Source organism: Leptodactylus fuscus, chromosome 5 (genome assembly GCF_031893055.1).
Source record: "Leptodactylus fuscus isolate aLepFus1 chromosome 5, aLepFus1.hap2, whole genome shotgun sequence".
Classification (NCBI taxonomy): Eukaryota; Metazoa; Chordata; class Amphibia; order Anura; family Leptodactylidae; genus Leptodactylus; species Leptodactylus fuscus.
Window position 1 is genome coordinate 168,839,933 of NC_134269.1, and position 11,507 is coordinate 168,851,439.

At 43.8% G+C, this 11,507-nt stretch overlaps 1 non-coding gene across 1 annotated transcript; it reads right to left on the reverse strand.

Moving 5' to 3' along the window:
* Positions 1-10,956: 10,956 nt before the first annotated feature.
* Positions 10,957-11,058, reverse strand: LOC142205367 (U6 spliceosomal RNA). Its single transcript, XR_012716379.1, has one exon. It is a non-coding gene; the product is annotated as a U6 spliceosomal RNA (small nuclear RNA).
* Between the last annotated feature and the right edge of the window lie 449 nt (positions 11,059-11,507).

Below are 11,507 nucleotides of genomic sequence, written 5' to 3' on the forward strand. Positions count from 1 at the left end.
ATTAATTATATTATTAATTACCGCACATATTTAGTATACAAATACAGAGGACGCAGACCATGCCCATGGATCAGCTTTTTACTCCCATAGCCATCCTTCATTTACATAGAAACACAGAATGAAAATGGACAAGGTGGGTAACTAGGATTAGGGGAACCTCATAGCAATTGAGTAATGGTTCCCATTCCACAGTAACCTGAACTGTAGTAATATAAACAGTAGTATAAATAGGTTTACTCGAACAATCACCTAAGGAGATGGATAGAACTACGTATGTTAAATCAGGTCTTTCACATGAAGGAGAACTGAGTGGCTCTAGAGTTCAGAACGAAAAAGAAAGGCACCTTAGTGGGGTCCCTTCGCTTCTGTGCTTCATAGTAGCATCTATGCACACTGCCTGTAGTTATACCAATATAAGTGGATATGCTTGTAAGAAAAGATATAAGGGCTTATAAGGAATCCACATGGTTTATAGTGTTGCCTCGAATGGCTAATCGTGTAATGGGATGGGTCATGTGTTGGAAGGAATAGAAATAGCTTGTTTAAAGAGAAAGAACACTACTATGTAAGATAATAGGAAATCAATGGGATTAATTTCTTAAAATGCCACTGCTGAGTTCTATGTAGGATTATTTCACCAGATCTTGCACATAGGCAGGTCACTTGGAACCAGGCAAGTATGCCCTTAAGAGGCAATATTGTAAGGAGTGACAACTATTTGAAATACAATCCCTCTTACATGCTGACACATGACCAGGGGCGTAGCCTGAGGGGGTGCACCGGGGCCCAGGAGTCTTAAGGGGGGCCCATAAGCACTGGTATCAGTATTGAGATTGTAGCTTCTATCTGGCCCATAAACCAAGGAGACCCAAAGATTACCATAACCACACTAAGGTGGATTAAACTCCTTGACACCTGTAACCTTCAGTATCAAGAATTTGCTGTAGGGATGAGGTAGGGGGCCCCAGACAAAAGATTGCAATGGGCCCACAAGACTTTAGTTACTCCACTGCACATGACCATAGTTGTTCCACTGTCTGCAAAATTTGATCTGTATTCCACACAAAAAGTCTGCATTTTCAGTATGTCATCTGTACAGATCTACCTAAAGACTTGTATGATCCCATATTCTTGTATGTTTGAGTCTGCACCACAAATACAGACAAGAATATAACTCGCTCCATATTTTGTGAATGGTTTCAACAGTCTAGACACTTATCTGTACAAACTACTGATGTACTGTATGTATGGTGGCACTGAAATTAATGGGTTAATATATTATTAGCAACAGGGCCGGCTCCAGGTTTATATGGGCCCTTGGGTGACAGAGCCTCAGTGGGCGCCCTTGTGGAGGAGGTGGGAGTCGGGACACTGTGCGCTACTGCGGGCAGACAAAGCGAGTGACGTCACGCAGGAGCGCGGCGTCACCTACGTCATACCTCCCAACTTTTGAAGAGTAGAATGAGGGACAAAATGTGCGGCACGCTGTGGCAAATTTAGCTCTGCCCACTCCCCCCCCAAAAACACAGAACATTGCTACACTCTATTGATTTAATATGAAAAGGTACTAAAGAACAAAATAGAAACATAGAAGATTAACAGGACATGGTCCATGTAGTCTGCCCTAATGTTATTTCTTGACATTGCTTCTGATCTTCCCCCAACTAATTTCAGATTGCCCTCCCCCCCCTGTTTTTGTTTTTGGTTATATGTCATTTGGATAGATATATAAGATGAGACACATTCATTGAGTACTATTGTATAGAATCGTAAAAAAGGAAGAGGTATTTATGATACTTTGACAGTCCCGTTACCAATGGTACAGTTCATACAATATCTCTATTCTTCTGAAGATTACTACAATGTTTATGTTATATCTTTTCACATAAAATTTGGTTTAGTATAAAACTATATTTTATAATTTATTTGGAATGAAAAACAAATGAATATTCACCACTTTTTGATGCTAAATTCGGTTACATCAAGTGTATGAAAGATTAAGTATGTGAACCATCTCTATGAATGTAAAATTTCCTTATTCCTCAAGGCAAAGATAAAAATAGAAAAATAATAAGTCAACGTGGCATGACAAACATGTAATTTATTATTGCAAAGCACATAGTGGATTTCTGGTAGGTCATGTCTTATTCTTCATAATGCTTAGAAATGTATAATATGCGGATATAGGGTTGTATAAGTAAGTATGTGTGTTTTCTTTATATCATTTACATTTATATCTTCATTTCCATGTATATTTAGCTATAGGGATAATTGGTTTTCATCTTGTTTCTTTCACCATGGTTATAAAAAATGTAATCCCACCCCTGCTTATTTTGTTCTTAAAGTAATATTGTCCTATGAGAGTGGGATAGAATAGAGTTGGAAACCCTAAGCGTAGCCATATATAATTCATTATGATTTGCTGCATTGCAGTATTTTTTGCTTTGCTTCATTGGTCCCCTGCCCATACACAATAATTGACAGCTCCTATGTATGTGCAGATAGCAGATGATGTGAAGGTTATAATCATGTAACGTATCAAAAACATTATTATCCTTAAAAGCTGAATGCTAGATATAGTTGCTTATGCTTGAAACTGGTATAATGGTATATGATAAGATGGCGCCTGCATCCAGGATGGCTGCAAGAAAAACAAGTGCTTAGCTTGCTGCCAGAAGGCACCTCCCCAAGGTTACCATGCAGGACCGGGAGTATATGGCTATATCTGGAACTGCTTAAACTTTTTCTGTTTGATTGAGATGTCCCATACCAATCAGGAATGAATATGAAAACTTACATTGTTGCATTGTTGTTACCTCTCTTCTTTTCTCTGCTACTATTTAACCCCACGTTGTTTTAATAAAAGTGCGTCAGTATTTCCTCCTTGGTTGAGAGAGGAACTAATACCAACATTGTGTGTCTGGTGTCATTTCCTTACTTCTGACACTCGGCCTAATTAATTAGGACACTGACAGTTACCCAGGATTATTGGTCAATTAGTCATAAACACGGCTTTGAACTTATCAATGATACACAGAAAGTCATCACTCAGTGTACACAGAGAACATGAACAGGGGACACAAGACTCAAGAGTCTTAATTTGAGATCAGGCATATTATACAGTATAATATGGCAGCAAATTCCCTTAAAAGATCTATCCTGAAACCCAAGTTTTTCTCTGCCCTTCCCTATCTAATAGGATCTCTTTAGTAATCCTTACTAAACCAACCTGGTCAGACTTTGGGTGAATTCACACCCCAATGTACATAAATATCTGCCAAAGAATAATTACTATATACTGGTCAGAGTATTAAAATATGTCTAACACTATATTCACACTATGCATATGCGACCACCCCGGGAGAACCGTGCAGGAGGCTGGACTGTCACGGTGACCTTATAGGCACCAGAACTCCCAGGAGAGGTACACAGGGAAATAGGCATAGTCAGTTAGTTGTGACGCCAGTTGGAGTATTGAGACACCCGCTGGTCCCTGGGCTGAGATGGTGATGTGGGTGCCAGTGCTCTACTCCAACAAAGAGCATTTGCCCAGGGCTTAGCTACAAGGAAGGCAATGTCCAGGCCTGGATCAGTAGAAGTGCTCACTGCTTTATTGTAACAGGCATCTACTGGTTCACTTGTCCTGTAGCAGTGAGCTGTGGCACAGTGGCTTGTAGCTGGATGACACCTTCCCATGTATTAACAGAGAGTCTAAGATGTCTGCAGGTCCAGCTTCTGGCTTACTGCAGGGGTTCAGTTACCTTGTAGAGGTCGGTGCAGGCTGCCAGGGTTATAGCTCTGCTAAGCCTGATATAATCCTGTCCTCTTACTGATAGTGATGCAGGCGCTGTCACAGCTTCTCTGCCCTGCTGCTGCTGTGGCAATCCTCACAGCACCCAGTGTCTGACACACAAGATGGCCACTGCCACCCTTCTCCTTCCCTGGCTCTTACAGAATACTACTTCCTTTCTCTGCTATGACTATTTCCTGTCCCAGCTACAGATCCACTCACTATAGTGTGTGTTGCTATGGAGACCACAGCTCACTAGGAGAAGTGAAACCAGAGAACAATAGCTTAACAACATTACACAAATGAATACTGAATGAACATGGCAACATATACAAACTATCAAAACATGTAAGGCACTTCTATGGCCAAATAACCATTAGTAACTCCTGTGAGGGGGTTACATCCCTCCCTTCTTGAATGTAGCACGTCCTCGGGCTACCAATAACACAGAAAACAGTCAATGGCTTAAATATCCCATAGTCCAAAGTAAATGGAATAAACGTTAAATGGGTTAGAACCATATAAGAAAAATAGAGGTAGAACTTTGGGCAGTCCAAGCATGGTGTCGCCACTATGGCACCAGGTATATGGCTTATTTGTTGAAGTGAAGACAAACAAAAGTTTCCAAGGCAGATGATCAGCTGAAATGCACAGTCCACTATGGCTGATCTTGGCATGCTCCTTTAAGGACTGTAGCGAACTGAGGGTTTACCCTTGTTTACCCTTTGGGATCTCCTTTGAGAAATTGTTTCAGGCTCTGAGGCCTCCTCTCTGTCAACAGGGAGTACCTGAGTATCCGGAGTCTCTGATACAAAGTCCTCTAAGGAAATGGAGTCACTTGTTTCCCTTGACACAGAAGGAGTCTCTCTTTGCAACGGTGTAACCGTAGGTCTCACAAAGAAGTATAAGTTAGGGGAAGCCAGAGCAAGTCCTAATTCTGTACCATGTTGGCCAGGAATGGGTATACAGGGTAATGTCCGTCTTGGTTGTGACAGAGCGTGTGGAGTAGCCGGTAGCCGACGGGTCACTCTTGGACTTGTATAAGAGGAGGGACAGACTTTGAGATCATCTCGAGACACTAACTGGGATGGACCTTCTCCATCCTCTGGAACAATTTTACACACTTTAGAGTTATCATGTGGTGCCTCTTGGACAACATAGGCTTTGTCTTCCCAATGATCCTCTAACTTATGATGCCTAACATGTCGTTTTTTTAGGACCTTATCTCCAGGTTGCAAGGGTTGAGCATTTGCTCCTTTGTCATACTGGAGAGCCTGTTTGTGTCTAGCCTGGTCCAGAGATTTACACACAAGTTCCTGAAGTTCTCTATTAACCCTTAGTCTTTCTGCTACCCAAGTGTCATTTGGTAAAGGTGGGGACCTAACCTCTGTAATCACTCCCATTTGGTGATCAGCGGGGAGCTGTCCTAACTGTCCTCTAAGGAGGTATGCAGGAGTGTACCCTGTGGAATCCTGTCTGGTGTTATTATAGATCTGAGTGATCTCTGGCAATAGCTCTGGCCACTCAGATCGTTTTTCACGGGCAACTGTTCTCAGCATGTTGATAATGATTTGATTGGCTTTTTCACAAAGCCCATTACCCTGGGGATGGTAAGCTGTAGTGCGGATCTTTTGACACCCATAGAGGTTGCAGAACTCTTGAAAAAGTTCTGACTCAAATGCAGGTCCTTGATCAGTAAGGATCTTTTCAGGATAACCGTAGGGTCGCCCAAAATGTCTTTGGAATTCCCGAGCTGCTGTTTTACCAGTGAGATCTTTTACTGGGACTACAACCATGAATTTTGAAAAATGATCAATCATTGTTAGTGCATAAGTGTAACCTGACCAACTTGGTGTCAACTTGACGTGGTCAAGTGCTACCAACTCTAGTGGTCTGACTGTGACAATGCCCTGTAGAGGGGCACGTTGGTTAGATCCTCTCCGCAAAGCACATTGTGCACAATCCCGGCACCACTGTTCAATTTGAGGGCGCATTCCCACCCAGTAGAAACGATCCTTAATGGTTTGTTCTGTCTTTTGGGCATTGAAATGTCCTGACTGATTATGATACGCATCCAAGATCAAAGGAGCGTCTTGTCTTGGTATCACAATCTGAAACACTCGCTTATGGGTACAAGGATTTACATAACGGCGGACCAGTTTTCCCTGCAGATAGGTTAAACGACCGCGCTCTCGCCAAAGATTTTGAAGTTCAGGGCTTGCAATGTTATCTGGACCTATTGAATTAGAATCTTTTAAAAGGTCTTTTAATCTTTGCAATGTTGGATCTTGTTTTTGGACTTGTTCCCAATCCATATGATGGAGGGACTCAACTTGCACGGTCTGAAGGTTACAATATTTGGTCCGGACATTTTGATTAACACGTTGAGTGACTTTGTCGTAGAAGTCAGGGAGTTCAATTTCTTCCCATATGTCAGGGTCATCTAGGTCATTCGTTGACTCTTGGGGTAACCGAGATAAAATGTCAGCATTAACATTCTCTCTCCCTGCCCGGAATTTTAAGGTAAACTGATAATTGGCAAGACGTGAAGCCCAACGCTGCTCAATTGCTCCCAATTTGGCAGTGCTAAGATGGGTCAGAGGATTATTATCTGTGTATGCAACAAAAGGAGTGGCGGTGAGATAATGATGGAATTTTTCGGTAACTGCCCAAACCAAGGCCAGAAACTCCAACTTAAAGGAGCTATAGTTAGAGTCATTACGTTCAGTCGCCCGAAGCAAACGACTGGCACATGCAATGGGTCTAATCAAACCTTCTTGTTTCTGGGAAAGGACAGCACCAAGTCCAGTTTTACTTGCGTCTGTTTGCAGAATGAACGGTTTACTGTAATCAGGGTAAGCAAGGACATTCGGACCAACTAAGGCCGCTTCTAACTCATCAAATGCTTTTTGCATTTCAGGGGTCCATTGGATAGTTGGACTCTTACCAGATCGGGTGGTAGACTGACCTACCAGTACAGCCTGTAAGGGTGCAGCAATCCGGGCAAAGTTTTTTACAAATCGTCGGTAATAACCAGCGAACCCAAGGAATCTACGGATGTCTTTTACCATTTCAGGGGTTGGCCAGTCGCGTATCCGTTCAGTGTACTGAGGATCTGGCGACACCCCATCAGCGCTCACAATGTGTCCCAGGTATTGGATTTCAGATTTTAGGAGATGGCATTTGGAAGGCTTGAGTTTCAGACCATAGCGATCCAAAGACTCAAACACTCTCGCAAGGTGATCCAAATGCTCTGCATATGTCCTGGAGTAAACAATTATATCATCCAGATATAACAGGACAGACTCAAAGTTTAGATGACCTAAACAGAACTCCATGAGCCGTTGGAATGTGGCAGGCGCATTGCACAACCCAAATGGCATCCGGTCAAATTCAAACAGACCCATTGGTGTTGTGAAGGCAGTTTATTCAGCATCAGCTGGGGACATAGGGACCTGCCAGTATCCACTGGTAAGGTCCAGAACAGAGAAGTAGGCTGCAGACTGAAGAGCTGCAAGGGACTCCTCTATCCGGGGCAGTGGATATGCATCCTTGTGGGTGATATCATTCAATTTGCGGTAATCCACACAAAGGCGAATGGTACTGTCCTTCTTTTTGATGAGTACTAAGGGAGCAGCCCAAGGGCTTCGGCTGTCCCTTATGACACCGGAATCCTTCATGTTTTGGAGTAAGCCTTTTACTTGTTGGTATTGTGCTGGGGGAATGGGCCTATGTCTTTCCTTGATGGGAGGATGATCACCAGTTTGAATTGTGTGTTCCACTGCAGTGACATGCCCAAAGTCCATAGGGGACTTGCTGAAAATGTGTTTGAATTCGTGAACTACCCGCAATACCCCTTCCAGCTGAGATGAAGGCGTCTCAGGGGTTCCAAGGTGAATCTCCTGCCACCATTCTTTTTGCTCGCCAGTGGGGTTATCTGTGGGTTGTGATTTGGTGGTCTGAGCTTCACAATGGACTCTCTGGAGGCAATCAGCATCCTGAACTCTGGATAATTTGGCAACCACTGTATACCGAGGTAGTGTAACTTCAGAATCCCCAAAATTCAACAATTGTACAGGGACTCGTCCATGGGTCACCTTGGCCAAACTACGGGCAGCAATAACTGTACGATCCGTAGGCATTGACTCGATGAGCACGGAGTAATCCCTGCCTTTGACACCAAACCTGGCCCGGCACCAGACCATCATCACATGACCAGGTGGTAAGATGATGGGTCTAGCGTCAGTCACCCTAGCTTTTCCGATCTCACCTTGGGAAAGTTGGACCTGTTGTCGTTGTACCAAAACCTTAATGGCCTTATGGTAGATGTGTCTCTCTTTTGGAGCAGCTATTTGAAGAGTGTCAGACAAGGCAGCAATGGCTTCATCAAAACAATTAACTAAGACATTGGTCCCAATGATGATGGAGGGAGTTCTCTCTGTCTTTGGCAACGTCCACAATGACAATCCCTTGATCCTTCAGTTCGGTTTTGCCAATCTTAAGGGTGGCTAGGAAGTATCCCACCTGTTTAAGTTCTTGTCCATTGCTGGCAATTAGAGTCACCTGCTCATGAGGATTGCATGGTTGTAGCTGATCTCGAGACCAATATTTTTCAAACTGGGCAAGGGGCATGGTAGTCATCTGTGATCCTGTATCCAAGAGAGCAGTCAGTGGGATGTTGTTCATATTGATGGAAAGGATAGGGCGGTCTCCAATGAAACGTCGGCCCCATTCAGGTGATAGTGGACCATGGTGGTGGTTGTCTCCTGGGGGTAGGTCCTCTGCCCCAGGACGGCCTAGTTTAAAGGCTGGCATTCTCGTTCAACGTGTCCTGGTAAATGACAACTTCGACAGATGGGCCTTCCAGATGAATCAAACTGGTCCGTGACCCTGCGACCGGGTCGGAATAACGGTCTGCGTGAATACTGACGTGGTGAAGGTCGCTGCCAGTGCCGGGATGAGGGAGACCTCGGTGGTGTCAGCTGAGGGTCATCCACTTTTTTGCAAAGCTTAATTAGATTCTTTGAAAGTTCAGCGATTTGTCCTTGGAGTTCAATGTTGGAGTCAGAAGGTTGGATCTGTGCGCACTGAGCAATGGGTTGTTGGATTACACAGGGCAGAGGTGCTGTAGAAGCTGAGGGCACATTATTCTGCTCCTCTGGCATTGTGTCCACTTTAAGGATTTGGATGGCTGTCTCTTTAAATAGGTTGAAGGGTCGGTCAGGGTCTTGAGAGTTAAGCATACGTAGTTGCATTTTAACTGCATCAGGTGTAGCACCCTCAATGAATTGCTCCTTCAGCGTGCAATCATAATTGTGAAGCTCATGAGGATCTAGTTGTGCAACCTGGCGGAGAGCTTCATCCAAGCTCAGAGCATAGTCTCTAAGACTTTCACCTGCGTTCTGCTTGCGGCTAAAGAACCGAGCTTTTAGTTCTGACAGAGTCTTAGTTTCAAATATGGCGCGCAGTTTATCAAATATTTGCTTAACAGTTTGTTTCTCCTTAACATCCCAGGACTTAACTTCACGGAGGGCTGCTCCTCCCATCTGACCCATTAACATAGCAACCTTCTGCTCGGCAGTGAGGGGATAAACTTTGAAAGTTGCTTGCATCTTTTCTTTAAAGTCCTTTAGGGTATTTGGCTCGCCTACATAGAGTGGCAGCCATGGCACGCCTGGGTAATAAGGCATTGTGATTGGCATTACTGCAGCTGTGGGGGCTGAAACACTACACCCCTCTTCCTCATCCTCACTACTGGACCCTTGGTGTTTAAAACTGACAAAATCCCTTTTTTCTTTGTTCCTAAACATACTGGCAGTACGTGGCTCACCTGCTTTTGCCTGTGCTGTAGATTCAGGTATAGCGTGCGATGCAGGGCCAAGATGGCGATGTTGCACAGTGTCGCAGTCACAGATCCTTTTTTTCCTGCCAGCAGCTCAAGTGCCTCCCTTCTTTTTCAACGGCACAGCAATCCTGTTCGTGACGCCAACTGCGACCACCCCGGGAGAACCGTGCAGGAGGCTGGACTGTCACGGTGACCTTACAGGCATCAGAACTCCCAGGAGAGGTGCACAGGGAAATAGGTAGAGTCAGTTAGTTGTGACGCCAGTTGGAGTATTGAGACACCCGCTGGTCCCTGGGCTGAGATGGTGATGTGGGTGCCAGTGCTCTACTCCAACAAAGAGCATTTGCCCAGGGCTTAGCTACAAGGAAGGCAATGTCCAGGCCAGGATCAGTAGAAGTGCTCACTGCTTTATTGTAACAGGCATCTGCTGGTCACTTGTCCTGTAGCAGTGAGCTGTGGCACAGGGGCTTGTAGCTGGCTGACACCTTCCCATGTATTAGCAGAGAGTCTAAGATGTCTGCAGGCCCAGCTTCTGGTTTACTGCAGGGGTTCATTTACCTTGTAGAGGTCGGTGCAGGCTGCCAGGGTTATAGCTCTGCTTAGCCTGATATAATCCTGTCCTCTTACTGATAGTGATGGGGGCGCTGTCACAGCTTCTCTGTCCTGCTACTACTGTGGCAATTCCTCACAGAACACAATGTCTGAAACAAAATGGCTCCTGCCACACTACTACTTGCTTCTTCTTCCCTGGCTCTTACAGAATGCTACTTCCTCTCCCTGCTATGACTATTTCCTGTCCCAGCTACAGATCCACTCACTATAGTGTGTGTTGCTATGGAGACCACAGCTCACTAGGAGAAGTGAAACCAGAGAACAACAGCTTAACAACATTACACAAATGAATACAGAATAAACATGGCAACATATACAAACTATCATAACATGTAAGGCACTTCTATGGCCAAATAACCATTAGTAACTCCTGTGAGGGGGTTACACATATATGAAACATATCCATATGGCCCTAAGGACCTGGCAGATGCTAAAAGAGTATTTTTTCATCCCCTAGGCAGGAATACATGTATGTAAAAGCATGGTCTGCTGCTTTTCCTTATACAGAGACCCCATGAAAAAGCATGTACTGTGCAGATGTATTTTTTAATGGTAACCAATGGGTGACTTTTGCTATCGTATCCCTATACTGTATATTTTAATACATTTGAGTTTTTCATTGGAGGTATAGGTCAGAACACCAAACCATGGTGAAATAGCAATATATTCCCGAATATCCACTAGCCACAGTTATTATTTTATTGTTTTTTTTTTTATGGAATGCATCACAAATTTACAATGTCATCCTTACGCAGGGGCCATGCTAATCTTCTTTGTATCTTTCCAATTTTAGCATATGTGTGGCCGACACGAGCACAGCCACAATTATTCTTAAGTATTTCAGCTCTATAAATGAGAAATATATATGTGGGGAATAACATATGTATGTATATAAAATGAGATACAATGCAGTATATACAGTATATTGAATACATGGTGACTTTATCCTTCCGTCACGCAGAATTAGCATCATACAATATGGGGTCTTTTGTTGCATAGACGTCCATATTTGTCTCTTTACTGATATTCTATTTACTTTGAAAGAAAATGGAGCACATAAAAGGTAAGGGTTTATGTTCTCTTTACATTGTTTGCAGCACATGTATTTACAGCTAGTGTAATAGCCTATGACAGTCCCTATCTGTTCTCTCCTTCCACTTAACCGGTTACCATAGTCACACCGATGACACATGCCCTTGGAAACAGAACCACCGCCGAGCTCAGAATATCTCACCTCTTTCTGGAGAGAAAACACTCAAT